Source organism: Biomphalaria glabrata, chromosome 10, assembly GCF_947242115.1.
Source record: "Biomphalaria glabrata chromosome 10, xgBioGlab47.1, whole genome shotgun sequence".
NCBI lineage: Eukaryota > Metazoa > Mollusca > Gastropoda > Planorbidae > Biomphalaria > Biomphalaria glabrata.
In genome coordinates, this window is record NC_074720.1 from 13676767 (window position 1) to 13690837 (window position 14071).

The 14071-nt window shown below is 39.4% G+C and overlaps 1 protein-coding gene across 3 annotated transcripts in view; it reads left to right on the forward strand.

Moving 5' to 3' along the window:
• LOC106066568 (uncharacterized) overlaps positions 1-14071 on the forward strand; it is a 110449-nt gene that overhangs the window by 64962 nt on the left and 31416 nt on the right. The window contains exon 1 of one of the 3 annotated variants that reach the window (XM_013225635.2): positions 13071-13945. The exons of the other annotated variants lie outside the window; for them this stretch is intronic. The gene's annotated coding sequence lies outside the window, so the exon portion shown is untranslated. Of the gene's footprint in view, positions 1-13070; positions 13946-14071 lie in introns of those variants that run through there. 3 annotated transcript variants of the gene reach the window in all.

Below are 14071 nucleotides of genomic sequence, written 5' to 3' on the forward strand. Positions count from 1 at the left end.
TATATGCTGTTGATACGATCATGTGGAACTTCTTGAAGAAGCATCATCCTTTAATGAACAGAAATGCAATGAAATTAAAAAAAAAGTGCTTTTGTCTGTGTGTGGGTTTTTTTTTTTAAGCAGACGATACTTAGTCAAAGGTAACGCCCGCCCCCCGGCTTGTTTACCGCTTTTTTTTTCTTCATACGACGACACAAATAAACACCCGACATATTATACTGGCGGAGAAATACTAAACAAAATAGTCCTGACGCACCCACACGCGCGCACGCGTTCGAGACTGTGGAAAAGGAGGGTGGAGGCAAAGTCCCTGGGGCGTTGCAAGTCCGAATCACTAACTTAGAACCAAAAGTAAAGGGATACAACCTTTTATCTTAAGTCAGATTGACTATTTTCGGCCATCGAATACGACCTAATAATTGTCCAACTCGGTGGCTATCTGAGCCCGTAGCTTCTGGATGTTGACGAGATAAAGTGCGGGGGGGGGGAGCGTGAAGGAGATGAGAAAACATACTGTAACTCTCTGTCTCTCTCTATCTTTCTCTCTCTGAGTCTCTCTATATATAACTCTCTTTATCTCTTTCAGTCTGTCTCTCTCGTACACACACATTCTCTAGTCAACTCTCTTTTTCTGTCCGTCTCTCTTTAACTCTTTCTCCTCCTGTCTCTATATTCAAATATCTGAGTGTCTTTCTAACCCTCCGTACAATCTCTTGCCTCTTTCTGTGTGGGTTTTGTTTTCACCCCTTCTCCCCATTTTATTTTGTTAGTACTGACTGACTGCCAATCCAAGTCTCTGCTATTTATACATATAAAGAAATACAACAAAAAATGGAGTTTATTACAAACGTGGTAGAATGTTCTTGTTTGTTTAATTTGTAACTGTCCTTACGATCTCATGACATTATTCGGTGTAATTGTCAATTATACCTGGCTGGGTTTTTTTTTTGGTGAGCTGCAAAGAAAATGTCTGGTAACGGTATCCTGTCCCAATTTTCTTTTTTTTTAATCAATACTGACCAACACGAGTGACACTGCCAGAGTAGATGGCAACTTTTTGGCCATGTGACCGACGGACAACAAATGTCCGCTGTAATCTTACTTGTTGTTGTAGAAGAGATGTATTTTGATTGGCTCGTTCTTTTTGCAGAGCGACATTCACAATATACGTACAAAAAATATTCCGAAAAAAAAGTCCAGAGAAACATATACCTACAAATACATTGTCCTACTTTGATGATTAATAGTGTCAGTAATCTCAACAAGCTATCTTATTGAATAAATTAAGTCCAAAATTAAGAGCACAGAGCAGTAGGAAAGAGGGCTGAGATAACTCCAGTGGGGCTGCTCTTTGGATTGGACAACGTTATCGAGTGAAAACCGAGTACCTACAAACGATCGTAGAATAAGAAAGAAAATAATTGGAGGTAGAGAAATAGGATCGCTTGGGTGGCTCTAAAGCACACATTTTTTTGGAATCTCAATTTTTTATTTTTTTATTTTTTATTGTTATTTTTTATTTTCTCTAGGGACTTGCTAAGCTTGAAATAAATACCATTACTTTATTATAGGAAACCAAAAAAAAAAACTTATGACACTTTTGCGGATCGAGCATCAATTTATTGGGCCTTCACTTTACTGAGCCATCACATTATTTGACCTTGGTTTCACTTTGCTTGTATAACTTATATTTAGACAGTCAAGGAATTTAGTTCGATCTCTTCATATTTGGTATGGACCGCACTAAATGTTGGCTTGGCGCACGAGTTCCATGTGACACAGGCCCACACGTGGAGAGAAACTTGAGATAGTGCGTCGTGAATAGCATTGAAACTCGTAGACATATCGAATTGGGGGCCCAGATGTTAGGGTTTGGGGGGGGGGGCATGATACACACATTGACGCTTCGGTAATATTCTCTTACTTTCATTCTCACACTCTCACACACACATGGGCACATAGTTAATAAGAGTCATTAAATGTGTGGACCGTAGGACCGTGCACTCTCTTAGACCTACACACACATGCACACACACACACATAGATGTCTAAACACTCACTCCCATGCACAATGACAATTAAGCCAACAAACCAAATGTCTCGAGTGACAGTCCCCCTCGCTTATACTTTCTGCAACCCCCCCCCCCCTCTTTTTTTTTTTTTTTTTTTTTCCAAAATGAAGGACAAAAAAAAAAATGTTCAATCGTCTTTGACAATTTAAGCTGAACGGTTGTCTTGAGTTGTTATTGTCAGCCTCCCCTCCCCCCCCCCCCCATTGATGACGTTCCCGTTTTATTTCACTCCCCCCCCCCCCTCTCTCTCTCTCTCTCCCAAATTTATTCGTATAAAAAAAAAACGGTTGTTTCTCCCCCCTTCAATCAACCGTTGAGGCGTAGCACTAACGCCCTTAGTTCTTACTGTGCAGAGATCCGCTTGAGGAGGTACTGGGGGGCCAGGGCAAGGCTGATGACCGAGGGTGCTGAGCTTAAGATTTTTTTTTTTTTTTTGGCTCTATCTTCTAGATCTGTATTAAAAGTGTGTGCTATGGAGAGGGGGCGACTGGTGACAATGAAAGGATGATTACACGGCACGCGAGCCTTGTTAGTTCACAGGGGAGGCAACTTGGGTGACGTAGCGCACGTGCTGGGTTCTCTGCCCTTCCCCATTTTCCCTTAATTTTTTTTACGCGCCCCTCTTGATTTTTTTTGAAATTCTTTGTTCTTTTTTTTTCCTCTTTAAAACTTAATACAGCTCTATGTCTTTGCCTTAGTCTCGGCATTCTGTCTACCCCTTCTGCATTACCAGCCCCCCCCTCCTCACACACATAACCCTTCTCTTCTTATCAGCATGCACACACAACTCAGGGTGAGGGTAATTGAACAGGGAAAAAAAACTGCCCCCCCCCCACTCCTTTTTACGACATATTCTTCTTCCCCGCCCCCCCCCCCCTTTCCTTTTTACCCCACACATGCCTTGCCCCGAGGTCGCCTCTTCTTCCGTTGCTCTTTTTTTGTTGTTGTTGTTTGTTGTTGATATGGATGGTCTGTTCCGCTCAGTGTCACGGCCAGGCTTCTTACGTCATAATGTATATATATAATATAATAATATAAAAATACAACGTTTGATGCAATGTGAAAGTTCACTGGCCTGGATTACATTGTCTAAAGAGTTCTCTTCATGTAGACATTCAAGCGCTCACTGTCTTCGTATAAATGATCAAACAATAAAAACATTTTAAAATACTTTTTAAAAAAAAAAGCTTATACGAGGTGCAATTATATCAATTAGTTTGGATCAGTCATGTCATTAAATTTTGAATAGATCTAGAACAACAACAATAAATTTGTGCGATTAATCATATTTTTACCAATTGTTTTTGTTTAGCGCCATTTCATGCTTTTAGCTTTCTCAATACGCTAGGATCCTAGCACTTGTCTTGACCAATTGGGGAAAAAAAAGGGGTGGGGGGTGAAGAAAGAAAGGGATATCTGGGTGGATTTTACTGTAATTGGTTTTTAAAAGCTTTTTTTTTTTTTTAAAAAAAGGGGGGGGGGGGTGCGACCTTAATTTGAACTCGTGGCTCACGCCTCCTCGGGCCGACGGAATAACACTGTTTAAATATATATTGTTAGTCTCAATTTAGAGCGGCGACCTATGAAGAGGACTAATTCAGCTTATACCACCACATCAGTCAAGTACTATTTCCTTTCCTTGTTCGATATACCAAAAAAAAAATAATTAAGTATCAATAGTTAATTATCTAATTGGTTAATTTTTTAAATTGGTTCTTGTTTTGTCAGGTAAAGGAAATAATTGTGAAAAAAAAATTCAGTTCAATGATAGAAATAATATACACTACTGATAACTTTCAGAATGGATATGGTTCAGGACCCATCAACCATTTCCTTCTCTACTCTCTTTACCATATTTGTTTTCTTTGCTGATCAGTAGAGTATAGCAGATGATGGGGCGGGGCGGTAGTCGAAATAGTGTTACTGTTGATTTTATACCCCCCCCCCTCCTTTGTCGGCGGACTCAGTGACGCCACTGCTTCAAGACAAACATGCGGCATTGCTTATTAATCTCAGCAATTAAAATGATAACGTGTGCCGCTATAAGCAATCAGGCCTGGATAAACAATATATGTGCATGTTAATAATATTGTCAAAGAAATGTCAGAATTTCAAATGAGAGGCTGTGGAGGGAGGGGTGTGTGTGTTTGCTCAGATGTGGGGGAGGGGGAGATGAGAGGGTGGGGTGTTTCAAAGAATGGAGAGTGAGATTGTTAAGGCAGCTTTAATGTAAATGTTAACTGTAGGGAGTAATGAGAAGTGGAGGGACGCTCACGTAAGGGGGGGGGGGAGAGGAATATGATACATCGGGCAAATCTTTCCCTCCTCTCTTTCTCTCTCTCTCTCTCTCTCTCTCTCTGGCAAACATTAAGTATCGGACATTCTCATTGGAGAAGCTACAAATGATGCTGTTCTATTATTAACCACCAATCAAAAGCGGCGTTAAAGTTCTTTATTTTATTTTTTTTTATCTTGATTTTCTTTTTTTAATCCAACCGAGTCCTACGATGTGTCTCCCCCTTCCACCCTTTCTCCACCCAAAGTCTCTCCTTTTTTTTTTCTCTCTCTCTCTCCGACTTTTTCCGTGATGGACCGGAAGCACTCGGTTGCCGAATCTATTAATTTCGTTTATCGATTGAGCTTGACAATAGAAACAACAACACCGCGTGCTTCCCCCATCTCGTCTTTATTCTCCATAGCACAATCTGTATCCCAAATATTTCTTATCCTGAGAACACTGACACAAAGTCTTGTACCCCCCCCCCCCCCACTCTTCCTACCCCCCCCCCCCCCCACGTCCAGTGATGATCTTTATTTCCAAACCACCCCGGCTCCCTACTCAGAGATATTGCACCCTGCTTGTTACAATCTGATTGCAAGTAAAACACTACCATTCTTGTTTTCTTCTGCAACCTCAGAAAAGTGCTCTATGTCTCATCCTCTCTTCGTTCCCACAAACCAATTCTGCTACGCAGTGTTTACGAAACTGTGTTCCGCTGACTCCAAGTGTTCCACCAACTACTGGAATAATTAACTAGTAGGCCTACACGGGAATTCATCTCTAAACGCAGGGATAAAAAAAAAAAGAAATTTTTATTTGCTCTCCTTGGTAACAAAATAAATTTGATAACACCAGCTTTGAACTGATCTAGATCCTAACTCTCATTGGAAACAAAGCTACAAGAAATGATTTCTGGTCGAGTTTGTCTGAAGAGTGTCACAATCTTTGAAAACAAGCTGCTCGTTGGTGTACCTCAGTTCCTACAGTCTCTAGGGCCTAAAGATAGTGTGAAACTGTTGTTTTTTTTCTTTTGATGTTGCAACAGAGTCAAAGTATAATATAGAAAAGGCTTGACGCCACATCAGATGTTAGAATTCAGATTGCTAATATTTTATACCATGACAGATAACAAGAAGTTTTGCTCTTCCAGGATATAATACCATAAAACTCATTAATATATATATAAGTCTTCAATTATTGCTAGGTCTTGCGAAGTAGGCCGCAGGCTCACTAAACCAAACCTACAGAGTTGTTGACACTGCCAAGAAGTGTGACACCTACATTCATTTCATTCCATCAGACTGTCCACGTTCACGTCCAAGTCTCCTGGGAATGAGATTTTTGCAATATTTTTGAACAGAAAATGAATAATGAAAACAGTAAACACTGCAGCTTTGTCTAGATTGCATCCGTTGAGACCCAGAAAACTAGAACAGCTGTTTGTTGTTATAGTGAGTCTCAAGATAGAATATTTACAAACACAATAACTAGAAGATAAATAAGAAAGCAGCTAGACTCAGAAAGGAGGCGCAGTGGCTGAGCTTGGTTTCCGAACCGAAGGTTCCTGTTCGAATCCTGTTGAAGACTGGGATTTGAATTTCAGGATTTTAGGACGCCTGTGAGTCCACCCAGCTCTTTTGGGCGCCTGACATTCGTTAGGGAAAAGTAAAGGCGATTGGCCTCGTTAACCGTAGGCCACAGAAACAGATGACCTCTACATTATTGGTCCTATAGATCGCAAGTTCTGAAAGAGGTAATTACTTTAATACACTCACATTTATACAATAATTTAAAAACTATCCAAAAAAAAAAAAAAGTGTCTTAAAGAAAACTAAAGGTGAACAGTGGGTCGGCTGATGTGAATCAGAGGTGTACTGATTAGGGTGGAAATGGTAGATGTAAGATAAACTGGGCACAAGCACAAGTTGTAGTAGTAAAATGTCTAGAGTGCCCAATGGAAATGAGAAAATGTTGGCATATGCAGCGCTCTGTGCTGTGAAACAGCGCTAGTCATTTTCTGCTAGTTCCATTCAAGTCCAAACTTGGTGTGAGGGACGCAGTCAAGATTTAAGCCACGGAGTTACTAAAGACAATAATAGATCTAGATTTGTTTCAGTTCTGACCCTGGGACCGCATGGTTTGTATGGCATATGTAGACCTATAGGGATTCTTAGACGTTGGACATTTTTGGAATTTATCTGTCAAGAGTTTTCAGTTAATTTAAATAAATCTTACATGAAAAAAAAAGTTAAAGTTAAAAAAAGTTTTTATTACAATATAAAACACATTAACAAAATATGTTCATTATCATGTTAATCAGATCATCTGGTACCCACCATGTTTATGTTTGGATACGCCACTGATTGCTTTTTTATTTTGTGTATGGACACCTACTCAGTAAAGCGTGTTTGCATTTTCCAAAATTGTTCTTCATTTTGTTATCTTCTGTCTATGGAAGTCGTAAGTGGGTGACTCTTGACAAGGAAAGAAAGCTTGTTTCCCCCCATAGATTTCTGCAAGGACTACAAATAAAAACATACTTTTTTTTATCGAGTTATTTTTTTCTCTTGTGAAAACTGTAGCTGTGTGTTGATGTTTGAGTCTGAAATAGTTTATAGACAAGATATTTTCGATATGAATGTTACCATCAATGTTCCTTAAGTTGTGATTTTATTTTGTCAGATTTCTCTCTCTCTCTCTCTGTTTCTATCCCGTCCTCTCTTTCCTCACCCATTTCTTTCTCTCTCAATATCTTTTACATCCTGTCTCTCTCTCTCTGTCCAATGTTCTCTCTGATATATATATATATATATATATATATATATATATATATATATATATATATATATATATATATATATATATATATATATATATATATATTATGTTATTTTTTGTTATATCTATGCGCTTTATTGTGCATACATCGTTTCAAGGCTTTGCTAGAGCAGTAATTAAATGTGATCTCCGGTTCCCTTTTGTTGCTACATGTATTTAAAGGAACGCCTTCATGGTACTAAAACCTTGCAGACATAACTCAGCCATTAATAGAATGGCATGACTTTGATCCACAGCGCCACCTCCACTTCACCCCCCCCCCCCAGAGCCCTCTCGTCATCTCACACCTATATCCTCCCTCCCGAAGTCTAGCAACTCACGCGTGCCTATTCCAATGTGCAGGCGTGAAATAAAGCCGTGCCCCCAGGGGAGTCGTCACTGGTGGATAGGGTGCCATAGTTTTATATTTTGTATTCGGGGAGTCGCTAGGGTGCCAGAGTTATATACACTTACGCTCACTGTGTTTCCATTGAGTTGCAAGGGTGTCAGATGTAAACACATACACACATTTCGTAGAGCTCGCCAAAACGCTATCACACGTGACTCGTACGTGAGTCCCAGTGTTACTGTGTCCTCCTTACTGTCTTAATGCGTTTACGTTTTTAAAAAAAAATGACTTGGGGGGGGGGGACAGTTTTCGTTGGCATCATTTTTATATAAAAGAAAGTGGGGCACTAAGGTATTGGAGATATCTTTCCTATCACCACTTTAAAAGCAATGAAGTTATAAAGTTACATTGCTGCATCGTGGTGTGCGCTTCGGACTGCCTTCACGATGGTCTCGAGTTCGAGCCCTGCCCGCTGCTATCCCCTGCTATCCCCTGCCCGATGCCTCTGCCCGCTGCTATCCACTGCCTGATGCCCCTGCCCTCTGCTATCCCCTGCCCGATGCCCCTGCCCGCTTCCTGCAGGATGTTTAGTCTAGGGCGTAATAATTTTTATTTCTGAAGGAGAAAATGTCACAGTTCAAAACGAAAATCTGTTCGAATAGATTAATCCTTATGGCTGAAAAAAAAAAGCAAAATAACAAATATGCTTTAAAAAAAATGCTTCTATTAAGTGTCATTGTATCCATATGTTTGGATTATTCATGTAATTAAATTTGTAATAGGTCTAGAATATTATTAATCTGCGCAATTAGAAATATTTTACCAATTGTTTTTGTTAAGCGCTATTTTATGTTTGAGCTTTCTCACTACGCTATGATCCTATCACCTGCCTGGACCAGTTAGGAAAGGGGAGCTAGAAGGAAGGGAGTATCTGTCATCGGTCTGATTATTACCGTTATCGCTTTTTAAATGCATTTTGTGAAGAAACAAAAAAGGTGTATGGCTTGAATTCGAACTCTAGGGCTTAAGACTCCCAAATAGACTAACCACTGTGCAAGCGAAGTGCTTATGAAAATAGAAGGTTTTGTAGTTATGCATAGTTAGTTTCAATTCTTTAAGCCACGACCTAGTTCTCTACACAGAGTATAAAATGGACTAGCTCAACTTATGCCACCACATCTATCATCTACCAAACAAAATAATTAGTTACCAATAGTTAATGAACTCATTCGTTAATTTTTTTCTTTTATCGGTTCTTGTCTTGTCTGGTACAAGAAAAACATTTTGCGAAATTGGTGCACTAGTTCTAAGCTGAAACAAACAAAACAGGGTTACAAAAGACAGTTTGTGTGGAAACACAAACTCAAAATCGGCCCCCGAAGAGGTCCACCCAGGCAGGCTTCAATATTTTCAGAAAGAACACCCAAATGAAATTATATCAAAGACAAATGAGAGAGAAGAATGGAGAAGGAAGGTTAACAGATCTTGTGTAGTGCCCCAACGGTCCCGCAGATCAAAGGATAGGTGTAAGTGAATGTAAGGTTAGGTGTGAACCTGGCCTAACTGGTTCCCCTTTTAGACCTTGTGGTCTATAGGACAGATGATGTAAAGTTCATCTGTTTTTGTGGCCTACGGTTAGCGAGGGTGTCATGTAGCCAGCACAACGACCAACCGCCTATACTTTTCCCCAACTATACTTTTCCCCAACTCAGGTACCCATTAGAGCTGTGTGGACTCACAGGCGCCCAAGGATTCCAAAGTTGAAAATCCCAGTCTTCACCAGGATTCGAGCCCGGGACCCCCGGTTCGGAAGCCAAGCGCTTTGCCGCTCAGCCACCGCGCCTCACCAGGCCTAACTGATGTCTTATAATTGATCTAATTGTTTTGAAAAGGCTCAATCTCTTATTTGAATCCTCAAAAAAATGTTCAGAAAAATGAAGTTTATAAGATCACTATTCATTTTAAATTAGGTCTAACTTATAATGCATACTAATTAGCTTTTTCTCTTTAAAAAAACTGCTTGCATAACTGATTTTAAAAATTAGATTTTTCGCTTTCAGAAAAAGTAGCCGTTGCATCAGAACTTTGAATGGTCTAAAATATTGTGATTTCGGATTTTCACTATCTTTTCTAGTTTACGAGATCTAAACGGGACGGGCGGTCAGACGGACAGACATTTTGCACAAAACTAATAGCGTCTTTTCCCCTTTCGGGGGCCGCTAAAAAACCTAGCGATACGTTTACTACACATTTAAAATGTGTACTCCACATTTGAACAGGATTGTATTACAATAAGATTAAGAAATGTACATACAATCAAATTATTAGATTTGTTTTTCTTTATTGAAAATTAAAACATAATATAGACAGTTCATCTTTTTTCCCCCCACCAACTTTTTCTTAGGCAATTTCTTTCTTAATTTTCTGGCCCTATGACGTGTTAGTGTGTGTGGGGTGGTGGAATGGAGGGGGACTTGGGGGGCCTAAATGAGAACAGATGCCTACATTTGGGACATCCAACACTCATCCGCTCTTCTCTCACTTATAATTCATTATTTTAATCATAGTTTTGTTCCGTTATTTTCTTCTCTCTGGCTCACAGTTCTTTTTATTTTTTCGGCTTTTGCGTTTTCTTGTTACGTCACGCTTTATTCGGATTGGTTAAGGTGAGGAAAGAGAAGATAATCCAGTCAAACTTGTTGTGGCCATAATAATTATCGTTCGTATGCTTTAAGATATGCGAAATTTTCCAGCAATTGCCCGAGTGATTTTTTTGGTTTCCAATTATGCGAGGCTTTAAAAAAAAAATAGTAGTAATTGTCTTCTTTTCTTTTTCGATTACTTTTCTTTTATTATTGGGCTGTTTTGAAAGTGTTAGGCATAGATTAGGGGTTTTCTCTCATGCAAATTCATCTCGCCCAAAACGCGTAGTAAATGTGATGTTGGTATTAAATTTGTTCATCGTCTCCGGCGATTACTGTAACACTGGCGAAGCTCTAACCGGATGTTGCGTCATTCTAGGGGTGCAAAGAAGACGGAAACAGAGATAATAAAAGTGTGTGGGTACAGTAACATGAGTGGAGAGAGAAAAGAAGGAAAAAACAAGAAGAACGACCAAGAGAGAGAAAAGTGGTGGAGCTGATCTGAGATTCTCTTTGACAAATTATTGTGTACGTCTCAGTTCAGATCTTCTTGTAACGGCCCAGCTTTAATGGAACACAAACATTTTCGTTCTTTGGGGGAAAAAAAATAAAAATAATTTGTTCTTACATTTATAATAAAGAAACATACCTTAGCACACACACACCTTTTGTTTTCCTTGAACTGCTTATGTATTGCGCATCGTGCATGCTCTGTCTTTTCACCACTCAGACACACATTGACAAAAAAGTAGAAAATTACACCTCAATATAGGATGTATATATATATCTCTTATTCAATATTATCTTTAGCCCACCTTTTTTTTTTTGTTGTTTACTTCATTGTAATCTTATTGCATTCATGATTTTTGTCACCTGATGTACGCGTCAAGGTCCCTAGAGAAATGTGAACAGGAAGCTTACTTAAACATTCAAGTTCTTCAACAGAAGATTAAAGAATGAGTGAGGTAGTAAAGAAATCAACAGTTTTTAGTTTATTTCCTGTTTAAGAGGTTTTTCAAAAACTTATATCGGGCCCCTTCAGTTGATACGTTTTAAGCTTCATGTTAAATACTTTTGTGAATCTTATATCGAAATAAAATTATATTGTGTGTTAAAAGTGTTTGCTCATCTGTTTTCGGGATTTCCATTTGGAAAATAAAAGTGTTTTATTTCTGGAAACATCTCTTTATATAAACAACACAATTCCAATGTAACACTTGTCGTCATAAGTCAATAAGCACTGTACCATCATCTCCCATCATGCAAACTTGTACGTGTCATAGGAAATAAATTCTAAATTACAGTCCCAGGATGCATGAGTGAACTTTTTGTTAGTTTCCGCTTTTTTTTTAGCGCATGCGTATCGGCAAAGTTAATGGCGGTGTCACATGGCAACCATTTCGCAGCTTGGCCGCAGCAATTCCCGACTTAGCACTTTGATCACAGAATATTTCAAACGCTTTCAGGATTCTGCCAGCGAACACCTTCAGCCATTTATTCACAGCTGGATGGTACTGTATGGTAGAACAAATGTAGGGGGCACTTTTGGTTGCGACTGTGCAGATTATTTTAACGCGGATGTAAAAATCTTCATTATGGGTTATATATTTTTTTTTGTGCTTCGAGTAAAAAAATCTGACAAAGTGGAATCAATGTTACACCATTATTTGTTTTGTTCTACAATGGCTTTATTGTATTGATTGCCAGATTAGGCGTTGGGGGGTTGACTAAGAAGACAGGGTTAGGATGTACACCAATGTACGCGCTAACGCAAACTGATTTTTTTTCTATTTTGTCACCTTGTTTCAAATATGTTTTATATCCATATGCATAAAATATGTCTACTTATTAAAAAAAAATTTTTTTAGAAAGCCAAAAGTTTTAGTTGAGGGTATGATGGTATTTCAAACACGATGAGGCGAGGGTGAAAAACGTTTTTCTGTCGCTTTTCAAGATTTTTTTTTTTTAGATATAAGTCTCACGAATAGGCGACTGCATAGACGTAAAATAAACGTTTCTCGGCAAGGAGCGCTAATGGTTTCCAGTTGGTTTTGAGCTACAGACTTTTTAGTCTGTTCATACTTCTTATGGGAATGTGGAAAGTAAAGCCTCTAGCCTTTGATTGCTGTTGTTTTACAGTAGTTCTCTTATGAAGCTGTTTTAGATATTTTTAATGTGTTGGTTGGGTAAATACTTCTTTTATCACTAGTAGCCGCCTTCACCATCACTACTCACCGTAATAGTGGCAGCCTATTGTGGCTAGGGCAGTTAAAGAAACTGCAGCCCGCCTTGACGACTAAAACATCTTCACAAAACAGTTCCCTCCCATATCTGTGTGCCCCCCCCCCCCACTCCCATTTTTTTCTACGGACTTGAGAGTTGAACTAGAAGAAAAGGGAAAATAAATAGTCTGACTTGATTGGAAGAAACACTGAAATGCGGGGAGAGATAGAGGGGGTGGAGAGATATACACTGCTTCCTTGTTATAACTCCCCCCCCTCCCTTCTCTGTCCCCCCCCCCCCCTTTTATTTTTATTTTTGGATAAGCCAGCCATCCATCTATCGCTCACAGCATCATGGTAAGCCTTGTGGGGCGAGCAGACAGAACGTCCTGTGTGTATGACTATTGGACGGGCCACTACAAGACGAGCGTCATCGCTTGCCCAAGCCTCCTCGCTTCCAGTTACCCCCCTCCCCCCCTTCTCCTGTACCGTCCTCTTCCTTCTTACGACTTCAAATCTTTTTTTTTTTTGTTGTTTCGGCTTGCTTTCTAGGTCCGCCCTTCTTCGTGTCTCTAGCCTATAGACCAAATACAAAAAAAAAAAAAAAAACTTACCTAACTCTCGGGGGAAGGGGGTATTTTTATTTTTTAATAGTAATTAATAGTCCATTAATAATATAATAGACTTAACATTTTACTTTTTCCCTCATTCGTCTGTCCTTCTGATTAAGCGTTACAGTTCCGTTGTAATCTGCAAAGACAAAAAAAAATGTGGAGGCCGGGAGGAACATGGCGAACCATTGGACCTAGGAGATTGCTGGTGGGGGGACACTTTCTGTGAGTGGTAGAGCTTACTACAACTTTAAAAAAAAAAAAAAAAAAAAGGCGACAACAAAACGGGACCCAACCGTTAAGTCATTTCTGGAGTAAAAAAAAAAAAAGCGCCACCTCTCTCGCGCGCCTCCCGCACCGTCCCGCAACCACCCTCTCGCCGCTGCGTCCATTAGTTGGGCACAAACCTACAGTGCAATTCTCTTCCCCCCCCCCTTTCCTCCCCCACCCAGCACCTCGCGGGGTGATTCTTTTCGTTTTTTTTTTTCCCTTCTCTCCATGAGTTGTCGTATGTTCGAACTCTAGCATTCAGTCAGTCCAGTAGGAAGAGAGTGTGTGAGAGAGAGAGAGAGAGAGAGTGCGTGGAGAACTACGCAATCACTGCCCCTGTCAGTAGTTTCTCTCTGAACCAACTGGACCTTTTTTTCATATTTTTTTTTTAAGTTCTGTTTCGTTTATTTTATTTTTCGTTTTTCCGACAGTATATTTATATATACATAGATCTATATATAAATAGTGTCAATTTCAAACTGACATTCGGACTGTCACATCAGAAAGTTTAATTTCGCAACAAAAAAAAAATTCTTGTGATAGGAAATATAAAAATACAGCAACTTCTTGGAAGGCCTACAAACTGTGGAGGTGAATTCATTATCTTCGTTTCAGTGTATTTCCCCTGTGATACTTTGTGGACACCGTATATTCCTTGATTGATGGTTACAATTTAAACATGTAAGTAGTTGACATCTTTATATCTCATTCTTATGACATTGACGGCCGCTTTTGTTTGGTGTGCGCAGATTTCTATCGAAAACTACAGCGCTGCCATACATAACGCTTAGATTCTTGATCCATAAT